General features: G+C 37.9%; 1 pseudogene; it reads left to right on the top strand.

Annotated features, from left to right (window-relative positions):
• The first annotated feature begins 912 nt into the window (after positions 1-912).
• Positions 913-1078, top strand: LOC140330185 (U2 spliceosomal RNA; annotated as a pseudogene).
• Positions 1079-13291: the final 12213 nt, after the last annotated feature.

Genomic DNA, 13291 nt, shown 5'->3' with positions numbered 1-13291 from the left:
AAGGTGTCAAAGCACAAAGTGCATATACAACTTGCTGAATAAGATGCATAGCAGCATACCAGTGACAATGCCTATCTTGACCCCTGACCCCTGCCTTTGGCCATATGAGCAATAGAACTGGACCATGGAAATATAGAAAAAGTAGTCTGGTCTAATGAATATGTGGATGGCCAGGTATGTTTTTTTGTTGTTTACCTGTAGAAATTATAGCAGCAGGATGCACAATAGTGACTAAAAAATGTTTGCTGCTGAAAAGCTAAAACCCCTCCAGAATGTACATCTAAGGTCTAGGATCAGTTATTGTCCCAAAAGTAGGAACATGATTTTTCAATATTAATGTCTTTGTGAGAAACCCTGCTTAGACTGGATTCACACTTTAAGTTCACCCAAATACTGCCTCCTCCATGTTATCTTCTAAACACCGATAAGCTAGATCTTCCATTTTTCTTTGCACATTTTATTGGTCAGATGATGACAACATTCTAACTTTCCTTTCCTCCTGCAGTAGTTTTATGCGGTCGTGGCAGTGGCTGCGATTTTCTTTCATCGCAATTGACTTGGACAGTAGAAGGCTCTTTAGCAGGATGAGTGAATGTCATAACTGCTGCAGAATCTTCCCAACTGTTTACAACAATAAAATCCCACAAAGGCTTTACTCACATTTTCCGCTTATTTACTCCGACTCCGCTAATAAAGCGTTTTCACATTTTGCTCCTTGCAGTCTCCTAACATTATGCTGTTTATTTTATGCTCTAAATGAGATAATTATTTTTCCAACCACACACATTACAATAAATCGCCTGTGATTTATGGCTTTTGTCTAATTATAGATCTAGGAAGAGCAGGCCATCTAGCTCTAGCTGTCTTTAATTAGATTTTATAACAGGCTCATATGAAGAAAGCAAATATTACATTAATTGTTTTCATTTTAGGTTAAAGAAGAATCCCCCGCAATAATGAGGGGGGTTATAGATATATTTAATGGATTTTTAGAACAGGAAGATAGATGAAAAGCTTGCTCTGTCCACTCCATACATTGACTTGGTATTGCAATACCTCCAAGACCGGTGTAACTCGGTGTTTTCCAAAAACAGATGGGAATCATCACAGAAAATCAGAAAAGAGAAAGACTGACACATTTCCCCATCTTTCCTATTATAAACATTTTCTATGCTAGCATATTAGCTTATTTTTTTCCTTTGGGAGCTATCAAAACCCCAAATGGTATGTCAATTTTGGCTAGTTTTCACATTTAGGAGTCAAGACACCCTTAGCCTGGCACCCTCCCAGCCCCCGAAGCATGCTCGACCAGTAGTAAGGCCCAAGGGTGGGTGGGGGCAGGATAGCAGAGAACTACCTGGTGTTTTCAGTATAACAGCTATTGAGGAAAGATTGGTGGGCAGAGGGGCATTTAACTCTATAAGGAAGATAGCCCCATTTAGAACCCAGGATCTGCAGTCAACAATGGCTTTTGGGTAATATACTGTTAACAGTTTCTTGTTCAGACCACAAGTTTAAGTTTGGGACACGAGAAAGTCTTCAAACACTATTGAGTTCCTATGCAACCTAGAGATAATACAAAGAGCTGCACAGGTAGTCAATACTGGAAGAATGCAATAATGAGAAATGATAAGACCTACTGTAAATAATAAAAATATTTATTCTTTGGCATTTTCTTTAGTGTCCATACCATTTTTACAGATCAACAGCCATCATGTTTAGCTTTACATACCTGTACCGTACAATCCACCTGTTTTAGTCTAAGTATGTAAAAAGAAAATGACATGACATGCAAACAAAAATGTACAAAATTGATGATAATGATTTTTTTGTCTCTGCATCCCTTACTAGGGCCACAAAGGCTGATAGTTTTGATGAGGACACTCCATAATAGATAACTCCAAATTCTACCAAGATTCATGGCCAGTGTTGCTGGTTTGATCCAGGTTTAGTTTGAAATTGGCATTTGGTTTGATTCTATAAAAAAAAAAAGCTGTTGTTGAAGCCACTCTGGGCCAGTGGTAATTGGGGAAATTATGAGGCACAAAACCCATTCTCAAAATAAAATGTAGGAGCAGCACAGGCAAATAAAAAAGTGCTGTTTTACTCAACAAAGGGCCTACTAACCCATACTAACCGATATGTTTTCTAGCTGCTTCCCATTGTGCCTGCTTAATGTAAAGGGCCAACAGTTAAAACGGAAGTAAACTAAAAAAAAAACTCACCTCTAACTTCACAGAACCACCAATCCCTCCGGAGGTTTCTCGGATCAGGTCCCACATTATCCTGGTACCCTCCTTCATCCCGGCACGGAGGAAGCACCAAGCTCCTCCCTCTTGTCCTTCTTCCACCTTCCTACCTTAACCAATCTTGTGCCAATCTCATTGTCCCGATCTTGAGCATGTGCAGAAGGAGCAGCCATAAGTCTCCTGGGATGTATGACGTATGGATCTCGGGAGGCTCTGTGTGGCAATCAGGTCTGATTGGGCAACGATTGTTTGCTATCTATTGTGTGGACGGTCGTGTAGTGACGTGGATGGTTCTGTGATACACTTTGTCCGGTACATGTCACTACCCGCATGGTTCAAACGATCGTATCTAGTGAGTTTACATTATTTGACGATTATATTTGAATGATTGCATCAATTCAGCATGTACAGAATTGTGCACAATATGATCGTTCAAAATATTCGTTGATTGGCCGTTAATGTGTTTGTTTTCTAATGACAATTATTGCACGTGTGTACCTAGCCATAGTTCAGCCAAACAGCCCCACAACACTATTGATGATGTTTTAAATGTTCTTTGTTGTTAATTAGTTCTGGTACTTAAAGTGACTCATTTACTCATTTCTCGTTTACTTTATGCTATTTTTGATGATATACAAGTCTGATCTTTAACCTACTATGGTGTGAATAAAATTATCAACTCATGATCCAACCAGTCATAAAAATCATATCTTTAATGCCTGTGGCTACAATTCATGCTCTGTTTAGAATGTCTTCCTTTGTGGCCATCCCATTGTGCTGTTGAGAGCTGAGACTACAAGTGTAAACACCCATATCCATGATACCCAATGCAAGGAATCATGGGACATGTAATTTTCCAATGGGCAAGCTGATTTTGCTGTTGCTCTGTGGACCTGTAGTGTTCAGTTACATTTGATGAAAAAACCTAACAGCCTTTGACACTTTTTTTAAAAGTTAAAACATATTTTTAAAGTAGATATATTACTTCTATATGATTGCATGTTTGATGCTCTTCAATAATTCATAATATATTTAAATCTTTTTTTTCTTTTTAAACCATATTAAAAACATTTTGAAATTCCTCATTCTTGGCAAAATTTTTTAATCTCTCTGATGCTCTACAGAGTTTCTGACAGTTTCAGCGTATTTTTGCAGAGGATATATGAGGATTCATGATGGATGTTTTGAGTTGGACGCTCCAGAAATAAACCATTAATCAGCCATTTTTAATGCAGTTTTCCATTTGGTTGAACGCTTAGCTTCTCCAGGATCACTTTTAATAGCCCATGTCGGACTCTCGCTCCGGTGACATGACATCTTTATGGAGGGTAAAAAAAATTACCAAAATAATGATGCTCACAAACTTCAGATACTCAAAGCTTCCTATAACTGACCTGGCAGGGGCTGATGAGATGGCTAAAATACATTTTTGTGATCCGTCTTCTCGACCTGCCAAATTTCCAGTTTGTCTCTTTTATGCATAATTTCTTTTTAGTAGAACCTCGATAAGCTTTGTGTGGAAACTGATCACCTAACATAACCTCCATGATAATGTCATGAAAAAAAAAAGTTAATAGAGTCCATTGTGCCTCTGTGTGATAGTACTGGAGTCCATAATCTATAGAATTGTATTTATTCTATATTGCACGTATTATGTCAGGGTGTCACATTTACTGGGGGTAAAACTGGCCTTCATGGGCTTATCCTAGAACTTCTTTGCGTTAGGAACCATTTCTTCTAAAATAAACCTTTTCTAGTATCTTGCTTCTAACCCTTTATTCTAGTTGTAAAACTAATCCTTAACACTTAAGCTAGCCCTAAAATTGAACCCTTTCCTTCAACCTAAGTTAACCTGTACTAGGACTTTGGACGTTATCATATTAATATATTCCTAACAAGCAGTAAAAGTTTCAAAACTTTCCCCAACCTTTGTAGCTGTTTATTCTGTGAAGTAATTCATCCTCAAAGATCACAATGATGACTAGTTGGTTGGTTTTAGTCCGTTTCTAACAGCTTTGAAACACCTGTTATGTGTTTACATTAAAGAGCTAATTGTGATGCAAATTAATATTAAAAATAATAAAAATCATTATAATAATTAAAAGAGCTAAGATTTCACTGCCAGTCCTGTATATTTTAATGATGGATTTCCCCACAATGCCTATTGTGGTGAACAGGGCTTGTTTTAAACTATTTTAACTGCATGTTTACAAAATATATTTAGTGTGCACAATCTAGGCACAATTTAATTAAAACCTACATTGAATCTTTAAAATGTAACCCAAGCCTTAACAATTCAAGCAAACCTGCAATGGATTTTTTAAAAGTCATTTACTATTTGTTAGCAAATGTTTTCAATCCTGGACCAGCTTCCATACAGGTTTGCTGGATTACCCAGGTTCACAGAAAAAAGTGTACCTTCTCCGGTCTTGGTGAGCATAATAAATCAGACCCAATGGATCTTTATACAGTACTTACTGGACATACTTTAATGTTAGGATAGATACTGCACATTTCTTGTACTGCTATGTGGAGTGGGGACCTGTGTTGGGTCTGGCACTGATTTGTAATTATTGGTCACTTGTCAACACTCACAAGTTGACAATTGTATGATTATTGCAACATAGTCTGCACATTTTGGACCACTTGTACAATTTTGAATTAGAAACTGTAATCCTTATTTCGCTGATGTGTTGCTCAATTTATTAGCAACAAAGTCTGGAGTTGTACACATATTTTATTCATTTGATCCATTGTGAAGGATCAAAGTACATTACCCCTTGTGTGTGCTCATTTTTGCAGTAAGAACATTTGTACAGTTGTACACAGGAAGTTTTATCAAGGTGACATGTTATAAAAAAGAAGTTGTTAGTGTTCTGAAGCCCCAAAAACTGTTTACTGAAAATACATTTTACACTGTTCTGAATTCCCCCAAAACTTGCATTACAATTTACACATCCTCATTTTAGCAGTAAGAAAGGAATTTTATCTAGGTGATGTGTTATAAAAAACATTTCTATCCCTATTCTGAACTCACCATAAAATTGCTCATTTTAGCAGTAAGTTTGTATAGTTCTACATGGGGAGTTTTTTCTAGGTGATATGTGAAAAAATACAATTTTACTTCTCATATAAAGTAATAGAGCTTGTGCAAATATTCTTCATTGTGCCACCTGGTACAACCACTCTGTGCCATATTTCCAAATAAATAATCCTAATAATAAATGTATTAAATTAAGTGCATATTAATCATTTAAAAGAGACCTCCCCCTGATCTTCTTCTTTTTCCTTGGTTTTCTCCAGAAGTTGTTAGAAGTTCATTGAGCAATGAGTAATTTGTGCCTCTCAGGGCAGGTAGCAATGACACCAATGATGCTTTTTGGTATCCTTTCTATCCATTCTTTCTAATGGCCAACAATGTAAATGCCATTCTTTCTATTCACAGTTAGGCTAATGTTCTATGAATTGGCCATATCATAAATATTGGCAGGAGTTCCCTGAGACCTGAAAGGTATTTCAGGGGTTCCCCCACAGTATCATGTGAGGCTACAAAGCTTGTTCAGATGTATTTGCCTAGGCCACCCAAATTGCACAGTGAAATGTGAGATATTGAGCTTTTTTTTTAATGAAGCTGACACATGGCTGACCCCCCACAAGATACAAACTGTCCATGGTATAAGCAAGTGACAAAAATTGGCACTGTAACACCTTTTGTTAGCAAGTCATGCTCTAGAGCAGTGGTGCCCACACTTATTTGGCTTGTGAGCTACTTTTAAAATGACCAAGTCAAAATGATCTACCACCAATAAAAACTTGGACTTAAAAACTCCTGTGCGCGATAGAGTTTATTTTCAAAGGCAGGGCTCTGTGATATACTTGCGTTGCCTTTGCGATCTACTGGTAGATCGCAATTCACCTGTTGGGCACTCCTGAGCAGTGTTTCCTAATCAGAGTTCTATGGAACCTTAGGGTTCCTCCAGAGGTTGCTAGGGGTTCTTTGAGCAATGAGGAATTTTGTGTCTCTCAGGTCAGTTTAATTCAGCAGTCGCCAAACTTTCGGACCTCACGGACCACTAAATTTATAATTTTAAATCCCACGGACAATAAATATGTATTTTTTGAAAAAGATAAATACATTTGTAAAATAATGATCTTCCTAATGGTGCCTGAGGAGGACTGTAGAGGCTCTGATTCATTGATAAGCTCACGGTTAAGTGAAGTATTACTACTGTTACCATTATTATTAGTTGCATTAATATTGCTTTTTCTCACTCATTATGGGTTTATTTCATTCAAATTTAAGACCAAACAAGAACTGATAGCTTTCAAAGTCAAACTATTTGATGCCATTAAATATATCAGTTAAAGAAAAGACACAGTTAAGGTCATACTTACCTAAAAGAGCATCTGAGAAATAAACAAAAAAAATAATCAGATGAGAATCGGTATTGGTGGAGCGGGGTGACTGTTGTAATGGTGGAAACAATACTGAAGCGTACGGCTGTGACGGTAACGGTTGCCTCATACAACTTAAGACTACACTGACGTCACGCTGCACCTCCCTTGTTTTTCCGTCTCTGGTAGTTTGTGAATTTATTGCAATATAAAAGTGAAAATTGTCATTCAGAATATAAGAATTTATTAGAAAATTATTTTTGTTTTACTAATATTAAAACATAAAAATTGCAAATAATGTTTAAATTTTTCCACGGACCACTGGTTGACGTCCACTGGTTTTAATGACAGCAATGATCTTTTTGGCTATCTGCAAAGGTGACATTCCTTTAGTCTATGTGTCTCCAACCATGGAAAACAGGTAGGGGCTTAGAAGATCAATGAAGAAGAAGAGGAGGATGTTATGCCAGGAATGTTCTATGCAAACATCAGCTATTATCCATGAGTGGGGGAAGCAGCCACAGGATACAGTCATGCTTCCTGACCAACATGAATCAGGGTCCTCAGGGGTGGGCAGCTTTAGTCATGGGAGTACCTTCATGTTGCTCTGTTTAAAAATTACCTTCTCATGGGTTACACCAAAAACATAGATCCTAGGTGCCCATGCTCTTGAATGTTGCCAGAACTCAATTCAACAATAATGCCGATATCACTATGAGGAAATACTTTAAAGCTGCTCATGCATATTATTTCCCACTGGAAGCAAGAAACTATATGCTCTACTTGCAGCTCCATCAGCCATAGCTGACATGCAGATAACGCCAGTAGCATCACCAATGTAAAGTGCCATGATGTAACAGAGAGGCGGTGCCCAGGTATATCTTTGGATTCTTTTCTTTACCTTGTTAAAATGCTATTTGCCTGGCTGCCAGGTTGCTTAGGTCTTTGATGCTGATCTGAAAATAAAGTAGAGCAAGAACATTGACTTCACTGGTTGAATGCTTGTTGTGTCCATAACTATTGGCACTCAAGCAAGCGGATCAGCATAACTCACAGGCAGTTAGACTTTTTAGAAATATCAATCCAGCCTTGTTTTTTTTCCATCAGGTTTCTGAAACTTTGCAGGCTGATATAGATCTGCCGAGACGTTAAGAGATTAACGCAATGAAACTGGGGACAGACGGATCACTCTGGTGTTAAGCCCACCATCTGGATCATTTCATATCTCATTTTACTTCTGTTCAGTTTTTACACTTTAAATTAAAAACTAAATGAATACCCTCACACCCTCCCAGAAGTATTTTCCTTCCAAGTCAATATGGCCCCCCTGACAGAGCCCTGGTTTTCATAAATCATTGCATTACTCAAGATAAAAATAACATTTATGGCGGTCTACCCTGCAGACGAATATAGATTAATTGGTAGATTTTTAATAGAGTCCGCAACACAGATTTATTTGAGGATATTCAAACCGTATTATGTAACTTCCGAAACTCTAACACCTCCATGTCCCCGGGAAACCATCTTTTATAGATCCTGCTTCCTGACTACTGTTTACTAGTGGGTGAGGAGCAAGACAAATATAGTGAGAGGCAAATGCCTTGGAACATGAGCACTCATTTCCTACAATGTGGAAAGCACCCCTAGCTTAGCGTGATTTAATTGTCATCCTTTGGACGGAAATTGACTTATGATTCATTGTTTTCATACACAGGACTTTATGAAATTGTTACTCCAATCATCTTTAATCCTCCTGTTTATATTTTTCACTATTTTTCTTTTGGTGCCTACTACGGTTCATGTCCCTTTTTTTCCCTAAATCCAAACAATCTTTTTGACTAATTGAAAATGGTTTTGATTTCAAATTATAAACAGATCCTGAAACAGTTATGTAAAAAGCCTAAGGAATATGAAGAAGACAAATCTGTCTAAAACTGGCCAACAAGTTAACTGATTCTTCACCTTTATTAAACAAATTACAGAATGAAGAATTGAATTAACAGCTGCTCAAGTGGTTGTAAACAGAACGGTGAACTGAAGCTGAACTCTAACCTTACCTTTCATCTTTAACAATAATAGACAGTTCTGGCCTGTGCTGAAACAAACAAGTCCCATCTTCCTGCATATTTTGCCTTCGCATAAGTGTAGCACTCATCCCAGCAGGAGCAGCTGAATTATTCTGGGTTTGGGAAACAAATGAACACTTCTACACACACATCAGGTCTAGGTTTTTTTTTCATGATAACAGGGGAGAAAGAAAGGGTGCGGAGTGTCCTGAAATTATGCAGCTCCAATTTGGAGGGCTTGCAGCCACACATGTTAGGCATGGTGGAGTCTCTCCTTAACACCTTGCATGGTGAAATATTTTGCCTAATTAGCAAACTCAGTTTTCCTGCTTCCATTACTGTGAGCTACTCCCATTGGATTAGGCAGAATGTCTTCTATATCCTTGCATGAGTGTCTCATTGCCAACCTCCCCTGAATCAATAGGCAAGTCATCCTTGGCTGGAAATCCTCCTCCTTAAAGCAGTCCTGGCTTAGGTTTCCATTACATACACTTTAAATCTCCATCTAAGAAGTCTCCCAGTTCCCTATTTCTCTTAATATTTATCTTTTTTTGGTGATTGGTCTCCCTCTCTCTAGAACCAGGCATTCTTCCTTTCAACAGAGAAAGCCAACTAACCACTCTTAGGTGAAAATCAGCACTTGGAATAACCTAGAATGCTCTAATCCTTAACACCCCCCATTCCCCATATACAATTTAAAGGTATACTACACTCATAAACATTGGTTTATCCTCTTAACCATATTCTTATGGTTTATCCTCCTCTGTACCAGTGGCAACGTCTTCACCCAACCACAGACAGGACCCATCAACATAAACGTACAATTACTAGTAATACAAATATTAGTAATGTAATATTAATAATAATGTATCAATTATATTTTAGTATTGGATTTTATTAGTGGACTTTAGGTCCTGTAGGAAAAACAATAGCAATCATCTTATGGTTTTTACAAATAGAGTAAGAATTACAAAATGGTTTCTACTTGTAGTGCTATGAAATATGTACAAATGTATATAAAGCGACACAAATGAACATGGTCAAAGGCCACTAGCCAGGCTAATATTTTATGTTCTAGTTGCACTCTGGCTGGAGGAAGCAGCTCAATGTTTGTGTCACTTTGGATCTCTATGCATCTTGCATCTATAAGGGAATCCTGCAAAGATTGGGTTGTAGGGTCCCTCTTCAGCTTAGGCTGCGCACACACGCAATAATTGTCGTTGGAAAAGAACGATCCACGACAGATTGTTCGATAAATGTTGACAAAAAAAGTGCAGAAAGACTGATCAACAACAGCAACAAATGAGGAATTTTGCTGGAAACGAACGACCGTCTCACCAGATCTGATTTGGCGACGATTGTTCAGTGATTGTGGATTGTTCTGTCATATACTTTCTCCTGTACATGTCACATGTCACTTCCTGTACATGTTACTTCCTGTACATGTCACTTCCTGCATCGTTTGAAAGATCATTGAAACAACCGTTCGAAAGATCGTATCTAGTGTGTACATTATTAGTGGAATATATTTGAACGATCGTATCTCTGCAGCATGTACAGAATTGTGCACAATAGGATTGTTTCAAATAATTGCGAATAATCATTGATCATTCATTTTCAAATGATAATTTGAATATTGATAATGATTATTGCACATGTGTACCTAGCCTTAGACAAGAGAGCCCTTATGTGTCTTGTCCCCTGTGTGCCACTGATAACTACGTTCTGCTGTTTAAGTTAGCAAACCGAGGTTCAAATCTGCAAAGGTTCTTCAGCTCTCATTTCCAGGTTTCTCATGTATAGTCCAGAAATAGACAGGGCTTAAAAACCCTTCCTTCCTCCTGTACATGAAGAAGTCCTTAATATAACAAGCTGTGCTTCCCCCTCCAAGGAATGGTGGAGGAAAGCCAAGGGCCCATTTGCAGGGGCTAGACATTTTTGAGTTCCCAGCTCCACCGATTTGGGTTGGAGACCTCCATTTCCATGTTGGAGTTCCATTTTATGATATAGAACAAGAGGTGTTAGGCTCCAACATGGGTGACAGAGCTGTATGAGTATGAAGCCTCCTTGACCTATTATGAGAATGACCTGAGTGAAGGTCTCTCCTCTAAAGTCCTTGAGAGGAAAAAGTTCATACCATGTATTACCCATACATAAACTTATAGGTTGATCTGTCCCCTGATAAATGAAAATGATGAACAAGCTGTGAAACAGCTTAAAAGTCTCTTTTGCTCCTTTTTGCAAATATTAAGAAGCTATTTAAAAGCCTAGAACAATATAATAATAATTGAAAGAAAATGATCAATATCATCTCTTAGCAGAAAAAAATGTGTAATTCAAGATGCTCCAAAAACGTTCTTTGTGGCTTAAGCAATGGAAAAACAAGCATCTTTAAATAAGCAAGTGTAATATATGACTTCTGTAGCCCTGTGAACAAACAGATTGTATTACACCATAAAAATGATGTTTTTCTTGATACACGGCTGAGACATCAGGAAGACAAGCGGACAAAGCCGCGGACATCTGCACTCTACATTACCGAAAAGCCTAGAATAAACCAACATCAGCTTTAGAGGATGAAAAAAAACTGATTCTATTTTTAAAAGTGCAAATACAGTTCTTAGGTGCCAGAATGGTGTAATTTCCTGTGAGAAGCCAGTAGCACTATTGCCCATGGTGTGTAGTCTGCCTTTCCTTTTTTTAAAAAATTTTAATATCATTATTGGCTGACATCAGAGTCTGAGGATGTTAGTAAGGTACAAGAAGCTCTTGGAATGGAGTCGCTGAGTAACTCAAGCCGTTTTGGAGCCAAACCCTGAATTCTATTAAAAGAGATTCAACAAAAGGAATGTAGATGGAGCCAACAGCAATGGTTCATAGTGTAGATGATGTCACAATTGAATTGTTTTCAAGACAACAGTTGTAGTTATTGTGTTGGGATGAAATGCAGAAACTGAGACATATCTGAGTCTGAAAATGATGAAATTCATCTCCCGGTGACAGCCTGAAAGGGATGGTGGTCTCGTCAGATATTGAAAACAGACATAAGCGCATATTTTATGAGACAATTTAATGGTCCTGAAAGGTGCCGGGCAGACGAGTTGAGAATTTATTTCTCAGTCCATGTTTTTGGGGTAAAGTAATAGTAGCTATAATAAAATGTAACACCAAAGCCAGTGAGGAGCACTAAAGGAATTCAGAATGTTGGACAGCCTGTGTAGAGTATGAATATTATGACCTGAATAAGACACTGTTGGTGTCCCTTTTCACCTAATGCTACCTTGGGGTCTATTGTCTGCAGGATGAAATGAATTTATGTCACGGGTAGAATGTGCCAGCTGCGGTCAGCCTGCTAAGAAGCAAATCATCAGTTAATACAATTGCCTACAAACTGCAGACATATTGGACATATATGTTGTAGGAAGACACTTACTAGAAGAGACTGACGCTGACCACAAACTATTAGCCTGCTGAAGAATGAAAATTGGTAGGCCATCCCTCCTTCAATTACTCTCTACAAAGAATTACTTCTATTTCCCAACCTTGAGAAAGACATATGTAATCTGTGTTCAATATTGAAGGAGCTGCTGTTTTATCAAAAACATTTGTCAACAAGATTATGTGATGACAAGTACTTTTGATTTTCTTATGTGTGTATTACTAGCAAGTTACTCTTTCTCCCCTTGTAGGACACATGAGCCCCCCTTCCTCATTTATATGTTCTTTTTTTATATTTGTAATATATATTTGGAGCGTTCTTAAGCCTCCTCATGTGACATCCCTGGTCCATCTTCTCTTCTGGAGGAAGACGATGGGCCTGATTTTGTTGAGGCTCTCCTGGACTGTCATGGGAGAACCTAGGTGGTCCATGAAACCTTAAATAGATTTGGTCCCGCCATGAAAACATTTTCCAACTAATAGCAGATAATTTTTAATGAATCCATTTCGTGTTTGCTGGATCCCACAAGTTCTCAAATAGAAGGCTATCTCCAATGGAAGGCTATCTTCTTGAGTCTTGGAGAGCTTTAATAAATCAGTCCTGATGTATCAGCAATGTCTTTAGGCTAAACCTCAGGAAAACTGGAGGGATCTCATTTTACTTTCAGAAGATTGTATTTCTGTTTATTCATATTTACACAGCTCCGCCATATAGAACAGCCCATCCTTCAGGAGACCTAATTTTTCTCAAAGGTCTTGTTCATCCACAAGCCTGTGACTGGACAGTGAAAGAAGCAGTCTATAGAACTTTGTTCCGTATTCATAAGCACTAACGTAGTAAAAAACTGATTCCAGATTTGCTGTATAAGTGCTAGCAAGAGACTGATCATTTAATTCATGTACTGACACTGCTTGATTATAAACAATGCATTTATTTATTTATAACTGACAACCTAGTGGCAATATAGGGAAAATTAAGATTAGGATATTTATGTAGTGGGGTCACAATGGGGGCAAGAAACAAATACAGGTCTCAGACTCCCATCCATCAATGTTTTTTCTCCACAATCAATTTTCAATACTGGAATTCTTTCTCCTGCCCCATCCAATCCCTTGTGATTTTGTTATCCAAAATAGAGACAT

The sequence above is a fragment of the Pyxicephalus adspersus genome, chromosome 4 (assembly GCF_032062135.1).
Source record: "Pyxicephalus adspersus chromosome 4, UCB_Pads_2.0, whole genome shotgun sequence".
NCBI classification, from domain to species: domain Eukaryota; kingdom Metazoa; phylum Chordata; class Amphibia; order Anura; family Pyxicephalidae; genus Pyxicephalus; species Pyxicephalus adspersus.
The sequence above is the reverse complement of the archived record's forward strand: the minus strand, read 5'-3'. Positions and strand labels throughout refer to the sequence as shown.